The following is a 22,310-nucleotide window of genomic DNA, read 5'->3' as shown; positions in this document are numbered from 1 at the left end:
GATATGTTGGAACATTACGGGTCGGGTTCAAGTAAGTGTGCGATTGTGTGTAGGTTAGGGTTAGGTGAGTTAGGGTTAGGGCGCGGGTCTGGTAAGTGTGCAGTTGTGTGTAGGTTAGGGTTAGGGGCGGATTAGGTGAGTTAGGGTTAGGGCGCAGGTGAGGTGAGTGTGCGATAGTGGCGGACCTTAGGGTTAGGGTTGGGTTAAGGTAAGTGGATAGCTAGTAGTGTATGTAAAGTTTAGTTTTGGTTTAGGTGTAGGATTTTAAGTGTATGTGTGTGGATTGCTGTTTTTTGTGTGTGTTTGTGTTGTGTGTATGTTTCTCGGAATAGCGATTCTTTTTCCCTGGGAAAAAAATTGCTAGTCTGACTGTTCGATGTTTGCAGATTTTGGTGTTTAGGGTTCGATATTATAACATTCGATGTTTACGAACTTCGATGTTATAATATAGACCTGATAATTTCTGCTTGAGTAGAGGAACTAGGCAAGGTTGTCCACTTTCTCCTTCATTGTTTGCATTATATTTAGATCCACTGGCAAAGAAAATAAGGGACTCAGAAATTCAAGGATATAATTGGTATGGTAGTCAGGAAAAGCTGTATCTATTTGCAAATGATATTATTTTATATATGACAAAACCAGAAAGGGACATTACATTGGTGTGGAACATTTTAAGACAGTTTCAAATCATCTCAGTATACAAAATTAATGAAGCTAAAACAAAGGCAATAGCAGTAAATTATATATCCACACGTGATCTGGTGCAGCAATATCCATATTTATGGGGAAATGATAAAATTAAGTATTTAGGAGTATGGATTAGAAATGACTCTGTGGTGGCAGCTAAGGATATATGGGAAGAGACTAAACAGAATATAGTACAAAAACTGAGAAACTGGAAGTTTTGTTATATGGATATGGATACTAAGATACAAGCCATTAAAATGTTTTTAGTTCCTTTAGTGTTATACACAGATCAGGCATAGTTTTATCAACCAGAGGAGAAGTTATGGATAGCAATTAAAAAAGAGTTGAAGGATTTTATCTGGGAAGGGAATACAGCAAGGGTCAAGTGGGATAAGCTTATTCTACCAATAGAACAAGGTGGACTAGGATTACCTAATTGAGGGGGTATTTTAGAGCAACACAGTTAAGGCTCTTATACATAGCACAAGCAGAAAACTATAATTCAAAGTGGAAAGGAATGATACTGACACAGGGAGGAAGCTCAAGAAATAAGGAGAGCTTGGGATTTTGGATGCAGACTCGTAAGGAGAAAAACAAAAAAATCATACAGAGTATTATATTAATAAAATAGCAGGGAGTATTTTGAGAACCAAACCAACATGGGACTGGAGAAAAGAGATTTTGCTGATAGGGTTGACTGTGGTCATCGATACAGATAATAGGCAAGAGGAGGTGGAATTTATTGGAGAAAACTGGCAAAGGAACCAAGGTATTGGGAGCAAATAACTAGAAAGGGAAAGATAATAGAATGGGAAGAAGCCAAGAATTTATTGGGACTGCAGGTTAGAGATTGCTTCCCCTATCAAGGATTGATATCAGAATACAGGTAGAGAGAAAGAAATTGGGGACTCCTAAATGAAAGACCAGCACTGGTAGAGTTTTTAATAGAACCCAGAACAGAAGCTGCCATTAAAAAAGGAATAATTAGTAAAGCATATAAAATACTGTATGATAATTATAAGAATCAATCAGAGGAGCTTAGAAAGGATTGGGAAGAGAGATTGGATAAGCAATTCACAAAGAGACAATGGGGGATATATGTACATCTCCCGAATATGCAACAAAGTCTAGAAGATTTAGGATCTTTGCCTGGAAGTGTTTACATAGGTATTTTTATGCCCCAAGTAGAATCCTGGGATTCCGGATACTGGCTAAGGCTCTTGCCACTCCTATAGTGCCTTTTTTTTTTGCAAGGTTCAAATGACAAATTCACCACCGTAACAGGAACAGGCAAGCAAAAACTGAGGGTAATGCTACTCAATGCTAGAAGTCTAAATCTCAAAATGCACTCACTTGAGGCACTCCTTAAAATGGAGAACACTGACAACTGTGCAGTGACTGAGACCTGGTTCAAGGCTCTAGACAGCACCCCTGCATTACCAGGCTATAACTCATACCACACTTTTTGGCCATCTAACCTGGACCAGAACATGAAAGGTGGAGGTGTGGCCATATTTATTAAGGATATCCACATCTCCAGGCTAGTTGTGCAGCATAACGCATCCAAGGTTATCCAAGTGCAACTAACTCTGGGCAAAACTGCAATCCAAATTGTAGCTTGCTACAGATCCCCCGCCATGCCCCAGGATTCCACTCCTCTTTTCTTGATATACTGGAAAATTTTAGGGTTCAACCAAACACCCTAACAATGGGTGATTTCAACTACCCCATCATTAACTAGGAAAACTACTCCTGTACCAACTCCTTTGCTCAACGCTTTCTGGAATTCATAAATTCCAATGCTCTGGATCAACTTAGCCACAGCCCCACCAGAGACTACAATATCCTAGACCTAGTCATTACCAACATAAGTGACCTGTGTTCAACACCTGAAGTCAACTCCTCATTGGTCAGATCTGACCATAAGCTAATCACCCTAGATATCTGCATCCCACCCCCACCCACCATTAAGGAAACCACGGTAAAAAATTTCTCCAAAGCCAACTTCATGCTTCTTAAGACAGAAGTGGCAAATTTCATGGCACCCATGTGGATGGACAATACAGTTACGACTGCTGAATCCTACATAGATGCACTCTATAAGCACTTACACAAGTGCATGGATAGTGCTATCCCAAACAGAACCAAGACACTATCCTCCAAAAAAAGGAAGCCAATCTGGTGGTCCCCTGCCATAAACAGACTCTACAACAGAAGGAAGAAACTGTTGCAAAAGAGAGTAAAATCCCATGAGTGGAGGAGCTCCCTGGTCAGCCTCAGTAAGAAGCTGAGATCCCTTATAAGATCCTCAAAAGCTAGCTATGAAAACAAAATTGCCACTGATTCTAAGGGCAACCACAAAGCATTGTATAGCTATGTCAAGAATCTTAATGGCAACACCCAGATCTGCTCTGAGTTACAGCACAATGGCATGAAAATTACAGAACCAACTGATATTGCCAACATCCTGGCAGACAGGTTCAGTGCTAACTTTACCCCCCCCCCACCCCCTAAAGGGCCCATATCTATACAGGAAGAATGCAGTGCCCATGTAATCACATCTATGCAGGTAAAAGCTGTACTCTCTAAAACAAAAAAAAAACAGCATCCATGGGACTGAACAACATCCCAGGCTGCATTTTACATGAACTTCAGAACGAACTGGCTCCCCACCTAAGCACCATGTTCAATCATAGTCTCACATCAGGCTTTGTGCCCATTGAATGGCGCACAGCAACAATTATCCCACTCCACAAATGGGGAGCCACCACTGATTCTGGGAACTATCACCCTATTGCCTGACGAGCCTGGTCTGCAAGGCCATGGAATGTATCATCATGGAAATCATAAACAAAGACATTGGTAACCTCCATACACTGGACCCCACCCAATTCAGGATTGTGAAAGTCAGATCATGCCTTCTGAACCTGATTGACTACTTTGAGGCAGTCACCAAGGCCGTAGATGAGGGTAAGGTGGTTCACATAGCCTATCTTGACCTCACCAATGCTTTTGACACCATCCCCCCATTCTGAAATTATAGCTAAACTCACTAAACTAGGTACAAATCCCTAAGTCACAAGATGGGTTGCCAGCTGGCTAACTGACAGAACCCACACTGTAAAGATTGCAGGCTCCAAATCTGAATTGCAGACTCCAGATCTGACTTCAAACCAGTGACAAGTGGAGTACCACAGGGTTCAGTCCTGGGACCACTCCTGTTTAGTATCTACTTCTCTGAAGTACAGGCTAACACAGAAGGCCTCTGGCTAACGAAGTTCGCAGATGACTGCAAACTAGGAGCCATAGTTGAGTCCCCAAATGATGAGGACATCCTACAGAAGGGCCTCACTGAGACAGATGCCTGGTGTCAGATGCATGGCCTCAAGCTCAATGCCAAAAGTGCATTGTCATCCCTTTGGTAAAAACTCTGTACCCATGAACTACCACATAGATGGCAGTCTACTTAATGCCGAATGTGTGATAAGAGACCTTGGGACCCAGGTGGACAGTAGTCTCTCCTTTTATAATCACATCACCACAGTAGTCAGGAAATCTTTCTATGCGGCACACCTCATCATAAAAGGGTTCTCATCCAGGAAAAAAGAGGTCATTGTTCCCCTCTACTTGGCACTCATTAAACCCATTATAGAGTACAATGCCCCTTTTGGAGTGTACCTCACAAGACATCTGCAGCAGCGGGAAAGGCCACAGACGTACCTCATAAAGAGGATTACTGGCCTCAAACAGATGGTCTACACTGACAGTCTCAAAAACCTCCAACTTTACTCTGTAGCATATTGCCTACTCCGAGGAGATCTCTGCCTAATATATAAAGCTATGTCAAACCCAGAGGTGTTGCACATGCTACACCTAAAGAAATCCCAATCCCTCTGAGCTACACGGTCTAGGGACCTAAACCTTGTCACCACAATGAACAGGACATGCTGGAGGGATAGATTCCTGTCCCAGAGACTTCCCATACTTTGGAACAAGCTACCCATCTATGTCAAGCAAAGTTCCTCATTACCACTCTTCAAGAAAAATCTTGATGAGTGGATGGGAAATAGGAAATACACCCCGGGGATCACTTCTGTGGCTCTGCTAGACAGGGGCACAGGAAATTAACTTTCTTGGGTGGTGTAAGCCAGGGAACCTTGTTGGCTAGGCTTACTTAGACCCTTGGGCCAATAGCCTAGTACCTACCTATGAACCTATGAACCAAAGAATTTTTTCCTCAGGTGGATAGCAAATGTTGGAATTGTGATGGGGAAGAAAGAGGTAGCTGGGAACATATTTTTTGGAAGTGTGATGAGCTGGCAGACTTTTAGGATTCCCTTCAAACCACTCAATAGGAGATGATGGGTGAGCAGATTGGGCTGACTGGGGAGATGATTTTTTTGAGTTATGCTACAGAGTTGGAATTGCGTAGACATAGTAAAGCCTTGCTGAGTCTAATCATGGTGGCTGTCAAAAAAAAGCAATTACTACAAAATGGAAATCAAAGTCTAGACCAACTTTACTAGAAGTAGTGAATATAGTAACAGAGATAAAACAACTGGAATTGGGATCTTTAGAAAAGGGAAGGAACAAACTACATAGGAAAAAATGGGAATTGTGGGAACAATATATAGGTTCATAGGTTCATACTAGGCTATCTGCCCTAGGGCATTTATAAGCCTAGCCAGAATGTGTTTGGCTTTTTCCCACCCCCATTTAAATTTATTTTTGCTATGCCCTTTTCGAGAAAGTTAGTATACTGTGCCTCTGTCTAACAGTGACACAGAAAGTGACAATTGGTAAACCTATGATCTCCCATCCACTCATCAAGAGATTCCTTTGAAGAGTGAGGGACAGACTCTAACCTGGACTGGAACCTATTCCAGAGTGAAGGGAGTGAAGGGAATCTGTCCTGCTGAAAATGTCCCACCAGCATTTCCTATTTATTTATCAGTTGAGCATGTTTGAGCATATTTCGCATGGATTTTGATGGGATTTGGGTTTTTCATGTCCATTAATTCTGGGTTGGATGGCTTTGAACACAGCAGGCACAGATCGCCTGAACAGGAGGTATGGAGGTAGAGAGGCTGGAGTTTCTTTTGCTTGGTTATGGCATGGCATCTGTTTGAGCCCTTCTTTAACCTCTTTGAGGTAGGTTTTGGGGTCTGTTAGTTGCTGCGGGCAGGTGTCTGGTGTTTGTATCAAATTGCATTGCATTCAATTATGGATGAGATGAGGGAGATGATAAAGATGTATATCCCCTAGATCTGATCTAGGCTATGTAAAATCATTTTTTGGTGGCTATAATAATGTGTTCTAACCACTGTCAACGTGCTTTGTCAAATGAGTCCCTAATTTTGTTTCTTTGGGTCCCCAGGTCCCTAATTAAAACAAATTGTGGTTATTTCACCACTTTGCTTTGGAAAAGGGGATGCACTGTACACTTTTTTGGGGAGCTGGCTACTTTTTCTGGCAATAGCTTGTCTTTGGCTTGGAGGCCAGTTGGAGGATGCTTGTGATGCAGAGCAGGAATGAGGTTTAAGAGGCAGGATTTGAATTAGCTATATAATAATTAACTGGTAATGACTGGGTGGTTTATAAGTGATGTATAATGTTTACAACTACAGTTGTTTCAATGGTGTATGTGATGTAAACAGTTTGCAACTAAAGTGATATCATTTTGTATGTTTTTCATTTATAAATGCAAGATTGCCTTTGTCATATGTGTAAATTTAATAAATATGTATGGAAAAATGTGTTCATGTGGTTAATGCAGTGAGCATTTAGCGCTTTTTCATTTGTTAGATTAGTGACTTCCATTTTAAAGTAGTTATTAGACATTAGACAGGCTAAAGGGTAAAATAAATTGTGTTTCATTTATGCATAAAAGACAGTGAAGCAGAAAGAGAAATAACCTTGCTGGTCAAGCATGAGAGACAGTTTATTAGAAAGGAAAGATAAGCATAAAGTGTGCAGACAGAATGTCCTTTTCTCAAGGGAAACAATCTTGCTAGCTACAGAATGTTCCTTAATGGTTGTACATATGAGACAAAGCCTGAGACCAAGGTTAGGAGAAGTAAACAAGGAAAATTACTGGACTGAAGCAATATAATATGTTGTGTTCAGGATAGCAGTTCAGTTGAGGTTAGTGAGTTTTGTTTGACCTTTTACTTCATCGAAGATTACAGACACTCAAGCCTGAGCGCAGTAGGCAGGTCATATAAAGACTGTGTTAGTTTACATTGTTCAAGATAATCAGAATATGACGTGCAGTAACTTTGAACACTAATTGTTTATCAGCACTGTTAATGAAGACAGTATTTGGATATTGTGAACATATAATAAAGCCTTATTAAATGAACTACCGTGTTTGGAGATTTCATTTGGAAAAGTGCACAAGACTTGGTCCATAAAGGGAGACTGGCACCTGTTCAGCACAAAAGACTTTCGTTTCTCAGTCTCATTGCATACAGTGTTTCCAGCTAATTACGGTACAGTACAGTATTATCAATTTTTACATCATTTAAGGATTTTGGCAAGATGAAGAAACTCCCTTTGCTTATGTGAAAGAGACACAGAAAAGGCATTGTTCATTTAGATTATTTTCCTACTGAACGGCAGCGACCTTTTCAATCACATGACTTGAAGAACAATTCCTTTGGTGCTGAAGGAGGGAGAGATCTCAACCATCACAGTTCTTAGAGAGAGCCACTGTGTCTCGTAAGCTTTGTTGAGCACATTTGGTAGCCTGGTTATTCAGGATTCCTGGTCCCAATGGGGTAACCACTTTAGCAGATAATCAACAATACCTTTTCCCTCTGACAAACGTATGAACATTTTCTGGAGTCTTACTTTCCAAAATCATCTAAATGTTGTAGAATGAAACAATTCTGTTGTAGCAAAATGTGCTAGAAGATTCCGTTTCTTACACTCTACAGCTGTCATCCAAAAGGCTGGTTTCCAGGACCCCAGTCTTGGTAGATCATTCAGATAGTGAGCTCATTTATATCCAAACATTCTTGCCCACTAAATTTCTGAAGAGCTAAAATTGTATTCTTTATCTCAATGGTTGTTACATTATATTACATTTGATTGTAGAAGGGTTGGCTTAATGCTTAAGGTCTTAACCTCACAGATACAAGGCACATTGCTTGATTCTGGCCTCCATTAATTGGCTAGACCTGTAATAGTCTACAGACTGATAACCTAGTATTTGCCTAGGAACCTATGAAGCTATTAATAATAGTAGGAAAATCCTGTCTAGTCTACTCTTTAACATGTATTTAGCATGTTACTTTCCCCCCCATCCCTACTTTCTCCATCATCCTTTTCCCACTTTTCCTAGGATCTCTTAAATGCTTCTGTGGAGTCCTTCTTCATTATCCATTCTAGTAGTTCATCCCATGGGTCCATAACCCTCTCTTTGAGAACATACTTTTCTAAATCTAGGAAGAGTTCATACAGTCTGCTACCTGTGCCCCCTGCCCCCACTCCCGTCCACCATACTCATCTTGTTCAGAATGAGCTCTCACATCTCACACACATTATCTTGAGCATCAATATCATGTTCTACTTTCTCTTCTGGTCTCTTATTAGAACAACTCTAACTCCTTTAGCCTCAGGTCATTACCCTTCCCTTCCTATCCACAGATATTTCAGATAGCTTTCTTCTGTACACCTGCTAGCAGCTTGATGTAATTTCCTTTATGTGGACTTTAGAAGTCTGCACAGTACTCAAGGTGTGGTATAATCAAAACATTTAGCAATTTGTATGAAACATAATGTTTGTTAATTTGAACTTGTTAATACAGTTTGCTTACTTATATATAAATGCAAATGTGCCTGTCACAAGCGATAATTCAGTAAAGGTGTTTAAAAAAAAGCATTTAGAGTGGAATCATTACCTCTGTTCTTCTGGAGTCTAACCTCCTAAAGTTACACCCAGTCATTTCTGCTTGCTGCTGCTGCTACTGTTCTTTCACTCTGCTTCTCGTATCCCAATCTAGGTGTGATCAACACCTTCAGATCTCTTTCCTGCTCTATTGCCTTCAGTTCTAGCTGATAAGTTATACCAGGGCTGTTGTGGCTTGAGTGCACAACTTTGTATTTGTTTGTACTGAACCTTAACTGCTACCTTAGTGTCCATATGTTCAGCCTTTCTAAATCTTTTGCTAGACTCTTTCTGATCCACCACCGCTGCAGTTATCTTTCTGTCATCAGAAGTTGATCCTGTTCTTTGTTCCTGCACATATACACAAGACAAACACTGAAGAGTATTAGGTCCAGGACAGACCTTTGCTGTACTCTACTAGTGACTTTCTGATATTGTCCCTCTCAGCACAAGTCATAGTACCTACCACTCAAAAGCAGCTATCCAGCTCCTCAATCACAGTTGTATTGCCACCTCAAACACTTCAGTTTCCATATCAGTCTGTTGTGCAGGGTTGAGACAATGGCTTTGTTGAAGTCCAGGTAGGCTTATATCTCCTGGAACTAACCTGTCAAGTTCAACTGTAACACCATCATGAAATGGAACAGGTTTGATTGAGAGATCCTTTTGGCTATGAACCCATGTTGGTTGTGTTGCTGACTGATGTCATCTAGAAATGCTACTGGATTCTCAGGATTCTTTCCATGACTTTCTCTGCCACTGTTTTTAAGGTAACAGGCCTGTAGCTCCCTAGATTATTTTCTGCTCTCCCTTGTACAAGGGTGTGTCATTTATTGTCTTGAATTCTTCTGGAACTTCTATACTAGCAAGTGATCTGTTGAAGTTCTCCTCTAGACTGTCTGCCAACACATTGGCCAGATTTCTGAAGACTTTGAGAGGCAGCTCATCTGATCCTTGTGCTTTGTCTTGCCCTAAGAGCAGCCAGGTTTCTCTGAATATCATCCCTCTTTTAGTTAGTGTCTGTCTGCTCTTCTTCCATTCTTCCCTGCCTTCATTCTAGCATGGCACCCTCCACTAGCTTTCCTCTGTGAATAATGAAGCAAAATATTTGTTCACTGCCTTATGCATTTTCCTTCTGTGAACTCCCTCTTTTATTTGCTCATCCTGGCCAGTTCTATTCCTCACTTTCATCACTCTGATTTATACCTAAAAAGGGCTTTGATTATATTCTTGATCCCTTCTGCTAACTCTCTTTCAAGTTTAGATATCACTTTATGCATAATGAGCATCATAATAAGGTGCCTGAAAGTACTGCAAATCAATTTATTAGCTTCAGTTCTTTTCATACATGTACTTAGTCTACAATCCCTGTGATATTTGTTTGTGTAATAAAAAAAATCTCAGAAAACTGTTTACTTCCATGATTTATTATTTTCTAATGGTATTTGTAAGTGTATATATCTCTCTCTCTCTCTATATATATATATATACATATACATATAGCTATATAGATAGATATATAGATATATATCTTCAACACATTATATGTGTTTTTAGGATATGCCTTTTAGGATATGTCTAAAGCAATGGGATATGCAGTGTGATGTTTATAGCTGCTTTTAGTGGATTATTTTTTTTTTGTTTTTTATTATTCCTTGTGGTACTTAAAAAAAGGTTTATCCTTAAAGAAAGTACCAAATAAAGAAATAAAACTGAAAACTAAAATGAAGCTTTAGGCTTTGCTGCCCTTAACATTTCTGTTCCCCTTTGCTGTCCTTCTTGTGTACTGCCTCCACCTCCCCTTCCCTTTTCCCACCTCTTGTACGTCCTATTGTTAGCATTACTTGTTAACCTCACATTCGTATGTGACCTCACTGACCTTTTCTGGTTTTGCCTTTCCGTCTCTTTGCTCATCCTTTTTTTAAATACCTTTATTGAATTATATTGTGACCCAGGCAAATTTACATTTATATAAAAGTAATCAAACTGTATTAACAAGTTCACATTTATAAACGTTATACTTCACATATATTGCTATATATCATATAACCTAACCAACATTACATAAATTATTCAATTCCTGCCTTTTTTAACATGAAGCGTCTTTATTAAACCATCACTTACGACATAAGCAATCGCCCATTTTAATAGATGAACACAAACCACACCAACATAATCCCAGTTGCAAGCATTATACATCACTTATAATCTACCCAGTCATTTTCAGTCAAACATTACATAACTCATTTAAATCCTGCTTTCTTCTACACCTCATTCCTCCCCTGTATGTATTGTTCCCACAATTCTGATCTCAATTCTGGTTGTTTTATCTCTGTTATTATATTCACCACTTCTAGTATAGTTGGTTTAGATTTTGATTTCAATTTTCTAGTAATTGCTTTTTTGGCAGCCACCATAATTAGACACAGCAAGGCCAAATCATGTCTAGGCAATTCCGATTCTGCATCATAGCTCAGAAAAATCATTTCCCTAGTCACACCAATCTGCCTACCAACATCTCTGACAGTGCACACCACAGGCAATCCTTAAAGTCCACCAACTCACCACATTTTTGCTCATCCTTGTCTGTATTCTATTTTTGTCCTTGACCTTTTCCCACAGGTTGTTTGAACTCTTGATTTGTTCCTAGTTTCCTAGCTCATGTTTAATACCTCATGAGCACAGCATAATGTAGTATTCTGCAACCCCACACCATAATCTTTGTCTTTTTATTCTTACCCTTCCTCACTGTTCTAAACCATAGGGTGTTATAATTAGTGTTGGCTAACAGTGCCTTAACCTGGTTGCCAATGACCCTCTACACTGGATAGGACCAAGTCTAAAATTATTCCAGTTTTGTACAGTCCTGCACCAGATATCAGAACTTCTTTTGGTCCAATACCTTAATCAGCTCTTACTTCCTCTCTACACTGGAGCTTGGAATCTCCTGGTCTACTCCTGGCAGCATCAGATACCCCAAGAGTATTAACCTTTTCCTTCTGCTCTAGTCTTTTTATTCTCTCCTCCAGTGTCTCATTCTCCTCTCTTGCTGTGTCCAGTGGACACTGCATTGCATCATTTCACCATCTTTCCTCCTTCCTCTGCTTTAACTGCTAGGGCACTTAACTTACCTTTTAAGCCCATTTGCATCTTTGCCTCATTACTGATTCTTCCTCCATGCCTTCTCATGTGATTCAGTTCTTTATACAGATTTCTACTGCACCCCATATCTCTCTTCTGTCATTCCTGAAATATCTATACTTGTGCACCCCATGTGACCTATACCCCTCTTGTCATTGGTCCATTTCTGTGATACCTGCAATGCAAACACTCTCCCCCTACAGCACTGGTTGCATTTCTATGTCTTCCCTATCTTCCTTCTCAGACCCCTTGCCAGTGGTGGCTGGTGACTTCAAATCAAAGGGTGGCTGCAGGAGATAGCTGAATTGGTGGGGCCAAGGGGAAGGGTGTGGTCAACTAAAAAGGGATGGAGCTATACTCAAAATCACAAAAACTGGGACTTGAATTAAATACACTGCCCTGGGTACTAAACCATCATTATGAGAGTCCAATCAAGACAAAATGAAGTGTAGAAGAAAAAAATATTTCAATGCATTGGCTACATGAAAAGCCACTGTAGTACTTGTGTCTACCTTGGATGGGGGGATACTCTGCACACTTACACTGCATAACTGCTCCTTGCCTTGCATGGACACATCCAGAGTTACTACATGGGAGAGTGGGGTGCAACACATATGTCAGAATTTGAAATGTCTCTGGCTGACTGTGATGGCTCTGACACATTTGTCATACCTCTCAACCTCAGAGCAAGAAATCTGAACACAGCCAAACATAGAAGTCGGACAAAGGCCCAAAAATAAGGACAATTTTTAAATATTGCTCTTATAAACTTAGAAAGATAGTAGAATAGTAGTAGATATTGCATTAGTTTGAATTTTCTGAAGGGTATGAAATCTAAAACTGTAATGTCTGTCATTATTTTCTAACTTCAAGTATTTAATGATTTTCCACTAATTTGCCAGAAAACCACAATTTTATGAAACATGGACCATAAAATTGCCATACAATACAGCTGGGAACCTGTCAAAGAAGGGACACTTTTTTAATATTAGTACTGCTAACTTGAGTGGCTGACAAAATAAGAGAATCTACATGCATTTCTGAAATAAACGTAATCTATAACTCTGATCATTAGTTATTTATAATTGTAAACCCTCCACATTTTCTTCCAAAATTGTCATTTTGCGGAGGGATTATTAAGGGGAGAGCAACATTTTGAGACAAAATCGGGGACAGTTGAGAGGTTTGGGTATTCCTAATTCTATAAAGTGATTTATTTGCATGTACCTTTCAACCTCTTAATGCAGGAAATCTGGATAAGGCCAAATATATTGGGGTAACATACAAACAGTACTAAAAAATGCTCTTGTATAAACTTAGACAGTTGATAGAATAACAGACCTTGCTTTAGCATGCATTTTTCTGAAGGTTATGAAGTCTGAAACTCAATGTCATTATTTAGTGACTTCATTCCCAAATGATTTGCCAGAAAACCACATATTTTATGAAGAACAAACCAAAAATAAGAAGAAAAATCTGGACAGTTGAGAGGTATAGTTTAGCTGGGGCTGTCTTTGAGTTTGCCACCCTTCTCCATCACAAAATCATGGTCGAATGGAGCCTCCCCCCTGCAGCCATTTCAATGTCCCATTACTTGGCTATTTCACCCCATTTACCATAAACACTATAGTGTGCATACTGCTTTACTTTTGCAAAGATTTGGATTTCATTTGAAAGTTTTATTTTGCATTTTACAGTACAAACACTAATAGACATCTGCTAAACAAAGCAATGCAGTCTCACAATGAAAACACACTTAGCATTAAAACATTTTCTGCCCTAGAAACTCACATTCATTAAAACAGCATTGAAACCCACATTCAAAGAAAATACATTTTGCCAGTGGCAGATAAAGATTAACTTTGGGCTGTTTTCAAATCATAGACCCCTTGCACATGAAACATACATGTTTTCTTTGATACACCTCCCTGGTTGTATTAAATTATATTTCTTGTATAATACAGTGCAATTGTTAGACAGCATTTTAGATTTATTGTTTTGAACATTTTTTCCAGTAAACAATGAAACAAAATGCATGCACCAATAATGACAAAACTGCCCAATTCAGAACATTTCCATCATAAAAGTCTATTCAAACTTCTACAATCCACCAGTATCAGTACATATGCACAATCTCTGAAGAAGTAAAAGTCATCTAAATAATTCCACATTAAAGAGAGCTGTAACTAATGAAGAGGTTGCTGCTAGCAAACAACTTTATATTTCATGGTATCATCTACAAATAAAGTGTCTGTTGCCGTTGAGGAATACATTGCCTAAGTTACATTACAAAAATGATAAGCTAGTAATATTGCAATAGGAAATGGATGGCAAACTGATAACAGGTTCATAGTTACTAGGTATCTTCGCCAAAAAGGACTGCGGCATCCACTCCCTTTACAACACAGTACAGTATCAACACTGCATCTACATACTGTGGGAGTAGAACCCACAGCCTTCTGCATCAAAAGCAAGTACACTACCTGTTGTGCTATTAGCAATGCAAGCAGACTGAGCATAAGCAGCACTAAAGTTTTCTTCCCCTGCAGCTCTAAGCTTCTTGTAAAATCTTCTCGATACTCACCTGTATCTCTCAACTTTGCAGCACAAGAAATCTGGAAAAAGCCAAAATTTATTGGGGGGACAAAAGCCCAAAAATCAGGGACACATTTTAACCATTGCTTGTATAATCTTGGAAAGTTGCTAGAATAAAATGCTGTGTTACCACCATACTTTTCACTGCCAAGTCTTGAACCCAGGACCTTATGCAAAACAGTCAGAGCAACACATCACTATGCCAAATCAACTGTTTTGTGAAAGAGAGGAAGACTGAAACTTAAATGGCTACCATTTAGAGAATTCAGTTCTCACCATAGTTGTCAACCTCTTAGCACAAAACATCTGGACAAAACCAATAATGGGGGAATACAGCCCCCAAACATATTCAGTGAATTCAGTTCTCACCATAGCTCTCAACTTTAGCACAAAAAAACTGGACAAAGCCAATAATGGGGGAATACAGTCTCAAAAAGTGGGACAAATTTGAAATATTCATCTTATAAACTTAGAAAATTGCTAGAATAAACGGTTTTGTGTTACCATGTACTTTGTGAAGAATATGAAGTCTGAAATTCAAATGCCTGTCATTTTAATTTACTTAACATTTGTTAACCAGGAAAGTCTGGCTTGGAACAAAAGCCAATTTTCAGCAGAGACCCAGGGAGAAACACTCCAGATACATGTCATTGTAACATGGGAGGACACCAGAGCACCCAGAGGAAACCCACACAAACACAGGGAGGACATGCAGACTCCACACAGAAGGCACCCCAGCCAAGAATCAAACCAGAGAACCTCTAGCTGTGAGGTATTCTCTAACCACCACCAGGTATCCTGAGTTCTCTCTAGCTACCAGTATATATCAACTGGGGCATTACACACACACACACACACACACACACACACACACACACACACACACACACACACACACACACACACACACACACACACACACACTCATAGGTTCATAGTTTAGTACTAAGCTAACTGCCCTTGTGAGCCATTTTAAGCCTAGCCAATTATCCCTTGTGAGAGTCAAACCCTGCACCTTCGGTTTATAAGGCAAACACCTTAGCCATTAAGCCACCCTCCCAACCAACTTCTAAATGGCTTCTGATAAACCCCCACACACACTTCTAAATTGCTTCTGATAAACACACACAGACACTTCTAAATTGCTTCAGATAAACACACACACACACACTGTAGAAACTCATATGACAATCAACTAAATACGTATATGTAAGACTAAAGTTTATTGCAAAATCAGTTTTTTCAATGCTAGAACATTAACTGCATGAAAATAGTGTCACTTAGGTCTGCTTAACATTACACAACACAGTGATGATGAGTGGAACACAAGTTAATAGAATATAAATTTCAACTGAAATAAAAATATAAAAAGAAAGGGCTAAGACCCTATGCCTAAGATAACAGAAACACATTTGGTTTGGATGATATGTTCTTTAGGTTCTGCTAGCTGCATCTTAAAATAAGTAACTATGATTGCTCTAAGTAAATGTTTAAATACTCTATCTGAGATGTACTAAATGGTATTAAGTAGCAATATTGTTTTACTCGTATAACAGCATCAATGCAGTCTGTGCAGGATGAATTCCACATTATCAAATTTGAAATTAGTAGAAAGGTAGGCTTTATAGCACAATGTATCCCTGTACTTGCAATCAAACTTGTTCATATCTAAATTGCTTCTGATAAACCCTAAAACGATTGTGCCATGGACTGAATGAATACTTCTGATAAATAAAGCGCACACACCTCTACATTGCTTCTGCTAAACCCGCTCATGGACTGAATTTGTTCTACAGCTTCTGATATATAAAGTACACACTCCTTGCTTCCTGCTAAATTATAAAACGTGCTTCTGAATGGAATTGTTCTCAGCTTCCACACACTACCCGATCATGCCGGAATGCGTGTGCTTACTGTTCCGGTATCTTGGTGCCGGAAGAATGCACAGACTGCAGACTGATCCCCTTCTAGTCTATGCAGTTACCCCCGCATAGACTTCTGAGGCTTCTGCAGACTGATGTTGTCTTTCTGAATCCGGACTGGTTAAACAGCAGTCCAGATTTAAGGATTCAAAACACATGCGTGAATTCCGGGCGTTTTTCTATTGTGGTTTACAGCTGGGGGGGGGGGGGCTGCAGTCCTGCAGTCTAATATCACAAGCCACCACTGGACAGTTAAGAGGTATAGTTCAGTGTCTTTGAGTTTGCCACCCTTCCCACCTCACAAAATCATGGTCGAATGAGGCCTACCCCTGCAGCCATTACAATGTCCTATTACTTGGCTATTTTGCCCCATTTACTATAAACACTGTAATGTGCATATTGCTTTACTTCTACAGTGATTTGGATTTCATTTAAATACAGCGTAAACACTAATAGACATCTGCTAAACAAAGCAATGCAGTCTCACAATGAAAATAGACTTAGCATTAAAACTTCTCTACCCTTTAAACTCACATTCATTGAAACAGCATTGAAACCCACATTCAAAGAAAATACATCTGGCCAGTGGCAGATAAAGATCAACTTTGGGCTGTTTTCAAATTATAGGCCCCTTGCACATGAAACATACATGTGTTCTTTGATACACCTTCCTGATTATATTAAATTATATTGTATAATACAGTACGGGTGTTAGGGGGCATTTTAAATTTGTTGTTTTGAACATTTTTCCAGTAAACAATGAAACAAAATGCATGCACCAATAATGACAAAACTGCCCAATTCAGAACATTTCCACAATAAAAGTCTACTCAAACTTCTACAGTCCACCAGTCATCTAAATAATTCCACATTAAAGAGAACTGCAACTAATGAAGAGGTTGCTGCTAGCAAACAACTTTATATTTCATGGTTTCATCTACAAATAAAGTGCCTGTTGCCCTTGATGAATACATTGCCTATATTACATTTAAAAAATGATAAGCTAGTAAAATTACAATAGGGACTGGAAGGTAAACTATTACTAGGTATCTCCGCCAAAGAGGACATTCTCAGGACTGCAGCATCCACTCCCTTTAAAAGTACAACACAGTACAGTATCAGCAATGCATCTACATACTGTGGGAGTAGAACTTACAGCCTTTTACATCAAAACCAAGTACACTACCTGTTGTACTATTAACAATGCAAGCCAGCTCTGCATAAGCAGCACTAAACTTCTCTTCCCCTGAATCTCTCAGCTCCTTGTAAAATCCACTTGACACTCAACTGTATCTCTCAACTTTGCAGCACAAGAAATCTGGAAAAAGCCAAAATTTATTGGGGGGGGGACAAAAGACCAAAAACCAGGGTCACATTTTAAACCTTGCTTGTATAATCTTGGAAAGTTGCTAGAATAAAATGCTGTGTTACCACCATGCACTTCACTGCCATATCTTGAACCCAGGACTCTGTGCACTACAGTCAGAGCAACATACCACTATGCCAAATTAGCTGTTTCTGCAAAGACAGGAAGACTGAAACTTAAATGGCTATCATTTAGTGAATTCAGTTCTCACCATAGCTCTCAACCTCTTAGCACAAAACACCTGGACAAAGTGAATAATGGGCGAATACAGCACCCAGATATATTCAGTGACTTCAGTTCTCACCATAGCTCTCAACCTCTTAGCATGACAAATTGAATAATAGGGGAATACAGCCCCAAAAATAGGGACAAATTTCAAATATTGATCTACTTATAAACTTAGAAAATTGCAGAATAAAAGGTTTTATGTTACCATGTACCTTCTGAAGAATATGAAGTCTGAAATTCAAATGTCTATCATTATTTAGTGAATTCAAAATCCAGAAAACCACAGATTTTATGAGGAACAGAACAGAACAAAAATATGAGGAAAAAAAATCTGGAAAATTTTCACAAGTGGTGGTGGGTAGTGACTTCAGGCTCTTGCCATTTGCATCCAAAGTGCAAGGTTTGAGCCTGACTATAGCCACCAGGTATATTTAACTGAGGCATTACACACACACACACACACACACACACACACACACACACACACACACATACACACACACGTTTATGTGTGGTGAGCTACAAAGAGGTGAGCAGAGGTGTGCTTTAACACTTCGTAGAAGCAACTCTTTCCCCTACTCACACCACCAAAAAACACAGCTACACAGGTAGGGGGGAGCATATTTGTGACTACATGAGATTAGCTGTCCATACACTTTTCTGAAAATTGTAAAGAAGCTTTCAAGAGAGAAAAAAAATGCAGTCGTATTTCACAGTATTTGCATTTCTGTCACTTTGTACATTACACAAGGGAGAATGCTGTATAATGTACTCCATTTCATCATTAAGTGTATTGTCATTTTTTTTTTTCAGATATGTTAACACTGTAGAAATACTTGGTTCTATATACAAGGCTATTCCTCTGCCAAATGCCACTTTACCATATCCAGATCCTGTAACCCACACTGGCATAGTCCATGGCAAAAACACCAGTATTTTTCTTTGCCAGGATTACTAAAGCCTTAATAACAAAACCCTTTGCAATATTATACCCAGACCCATTATACACACACACACACACACACACACACACACACACACACACACACACACACACACACACACACACACACACACACAACACACACACACACCCCTCCGTGGATGGAAAATCCATAGAAAGAGCTCCATTCATAAAAAGCACACACACTACCTGAACTCCATGGATGGAAATAAAAAGAAATAGCTCCATTCATCATAGTCCATAAAGAGCTCTGTGACACAGTCCTTGCCAAAACTTCATCCAAAAGAAAAGAGCTTCATTGTTCCAGACCCGTGAGAGCAGCCAAGGTCCCGTGCAGCGATGTCCTGTGAGAGCAGCTGCTACAGGCTTATAACTATCCAGCCTGCAGACATTGCAGTCTGATACCCTTCCAGTCCATGTGGTTGTAACTGCATAGACTTCTGGGGTATCTGCAGTCTGATGCCTTGCTTCACAGTCCGGACTGCTGTTTAACACATTTGGGAAAACGCTGACCACACATGCACGGAATTCTGGGACACTCAAACTACATTTTAGTGTGTGTTTTCTTTTCCTTTTCAGCTGGGGGGGGGGGGGGCTGCAGTCCTGCAGTCCAATAGCACGAGCTGCCACTGCTTCTTGCATTGCAGAGTAAGACACCCAAGCACAATCCAATTTACTGTTGTTTATTTCTTTGCTAAGTTCTGCATTTCTTTTTTATCTTATATTTACTGCCTAATTACTTAATTCACCTACTCTACTTCTGTCTTCTATCTCTCTTTCTTTCCATTCTTACATGATACTTCAACTTATTAACACTAACAGCACTGACAATGCTCTGGTGTTAATCATGCCTGAAGAGCGAGCTGTGTAGCCTGCCTTTTCTCCTTCTTGTCAACAACATTTGAAAGGCAGACCATATGCCATACTTTTGTCTGTGTGTAACCTAATTACAGAACTAAATTGTTGGTATTCAGTACCGTGATTTAGCACAGTAATTGCAAGGAAATTACTTCAATTGAAATAAAAGCAAAAAGCACCATTTCCAGTTCAGCTGAAAAGGTTTTCTCACATTTAATTTCCTTTGTGACTCAACACTCTATAAGTTCATAAGTTCATAGGAGTGTACTAGGCTAACAGCCACTGGAGCCTTTTTAAGGCTACCCATGCATCCCAAGTCCCTGGTACGTGTAAGCAGGTGCTTGAGAGATCAGCCATTTACAAGCAGGAGCCTGGGAGGTGAACCACTTACAGGCGTTCTGTGTGCATTAGAGACATATGTGCCAAACCAAGGATGAATTTCCTATTCTCTATCCAATTGTCCAATTTATGCTTGAACTGGGTTAGGGTAGAACTCTGCTTTACATGGATGAACAGCCTGTTCCAGAGAAGGGATACTGTCTGGGATACATACCTGTTTCTCCAGTGGGTCCTGTTGATATTACATGCAAGATTCAAGTCTTTAGAATGAGTATTCCTGGTCCTGTTTGTTTTCCAGCTATATAAGAGGTCTGTCAGAGTGGGGTCCGACGTTGTCATGTATGCCAGAAATAGATTTCCCCTCAACAGCTTATAGTAGACAGAACACGGGGATAGGGATCTGAGACAGTCTATATAGGAAAAGTTATTTTTGCAATATATTCTTTTAGTGAAGAAGCCCTGTGGACATTCCAATTGTTGGATGTGCCTGATTAGGGGCATTGTATTTAATGATAGGTGTGATAAATGCCAAATATAGTAGAACAATGACCTCCTTGGACCTACATGCCATACCTTTGTTTATAAGTTGCACAACAAAGAATTTTTGTTTCTCACTACTGTAGACATGATGGTTAAAGGCTAGGCTACTCTCTATGCGTGTCCCCAATCCCCTGACTCAACTCTTAGAAGTATGTTGTCAATATTATAGTTACTAGAGGTGCCAGACTTCCCAAAGGATACTGTTATGCATTTCTTGGCATTTAGTTTTAGACCATGGCTTCGACACCAGTTATTTATATCTGTCAGCCTTTCTTGGAGAACATTAATGTTGGTATGGGATTCTTTGACTGCTCTTCACTTACAATTGTCTGCAGATTTGGTCATACAGAGGCTCTTGACATTGGCCTTGACTTCAGAGAAGTAGATGCCAAAAAGAAGTCGTTCCAGGCAAACCCCTGAGGGACTTCACTAGTGACATGCCTCCTTGTGGAGGTGAACTCCCCAGTTCTAACTTTTTGGGTCCTATATGTGCGACATCTGGCTATCCACTGGGTGACATATAGAGGATGTTAACAACACCCATGTAGGGTATTGTGTCAAATGCCTTGGTTATGTCAAGGTAGGCAGTGTGAACCATTTTATTCTTCTCCATTACTTTAGTAGCCTTCTCAAAGAAGTCCACCAGGTGGAGTAGGCATGACCTGCCCTTGATGAAACCAAACTGGGTTGGGTCAAGTGTCTAGAGGTTTTCTATGTAATTTTCGATCATTTCTATTATAATTATTTCCTTGGCTTTGCATATGACACTAGTGAGACTTATAGGTTTGTAGATAGCCTACCTTAGTGGGAGGGGTGAAGGTTGCTGCTTTCCATTCATGAAGTATGAAGCCTATTTGGAGGCTATGGTTAAATAGTGATTCCAGAGGGCCTGATAGGTCAAGCTTCATGCTATTTAGAAAGCAGCCTAGGATATTTTGGAGGCCAATTGATGCAGTGTTATTGATGTTAGAGAGAGTACTGACTGTCCCGTAGTGAGAGTAGAGGGAGTTATATTTGATAGCATTCCCTGAGAGGAGGCAGCCAGGAGGGAGGAGGGTTTAAGTTAATGCTGAATTTGTCTGCCAGTAGTTTTGCTATATCTTCTGGCTCAGTATGGGTGGCTTCATTAACAATGAGCTCTGCACATAATTGTCTATTACCTTTGAGGTTGCGGAGGTAGCTAAAGAATGACTTCTGGTTGTCTTTGGCCTGGGAGGCTAAATTTAGCTCATATTTGGCTTTGGTAGACTTTATTTGTCCCTGACATGTTTATTTAGCTTTATAAGAGTGTTTTTATCCTGCTGAATGCTACAAGTCCTAACTTTTGTGATTCTCTTCTGTCTGTTAAACAGCCTATTGATGTTGTGACTCCACAAGGTGGTTTGTTTTTTGAGTTAGTTTCGTACTTATTTCTGGTGGGTACAGCTGCCATTATGCATTTATTAATATACTTGTATAGGGTTTCTGTGAACAGTTTAGTGTAGTCAGCAGTGTTCTCAGGGTTTAGGGGGCTTGAAGTTTTGCCAGATTATCACTTAATGAAGAAAGTTAGCCTTAGAGTTGTTCCTGAACATTTCAGGGTTAGGTGGGGTTCTGGGTTTTATTTTTACATCATAGGAGACCATTTTGTGATCTGACCTCACCAGAGAGGACATTACAGTAGTGGGTGTGCAATGCTCTCCTTTATTAGTGAGGACTAGATCCAGTATGTTTGCGTCCTTGGTCAGTGTATAGACAATCTGTTCCAGAGAGGTTATGTTTACAAAATCCTGGGTTCTC

Source organism: Protopterus annectens, chromosome 10.part0, assembly GCF_019279795.1.
Source record: "Protopterus annectens isolate FY-2018-M chromosome 10.part0, PAN1.0, whole genome shotgun sequence".
Classification (NCBI taxonomy): domain Eukaryota; kingdom Metazoa; phylum Chordata; order Ceratodontiformes; family Protopteridae; genus Protopterus; species Protopterus annectens.
Note: the sequence above shows the minus strand (reverse complement) of the source record.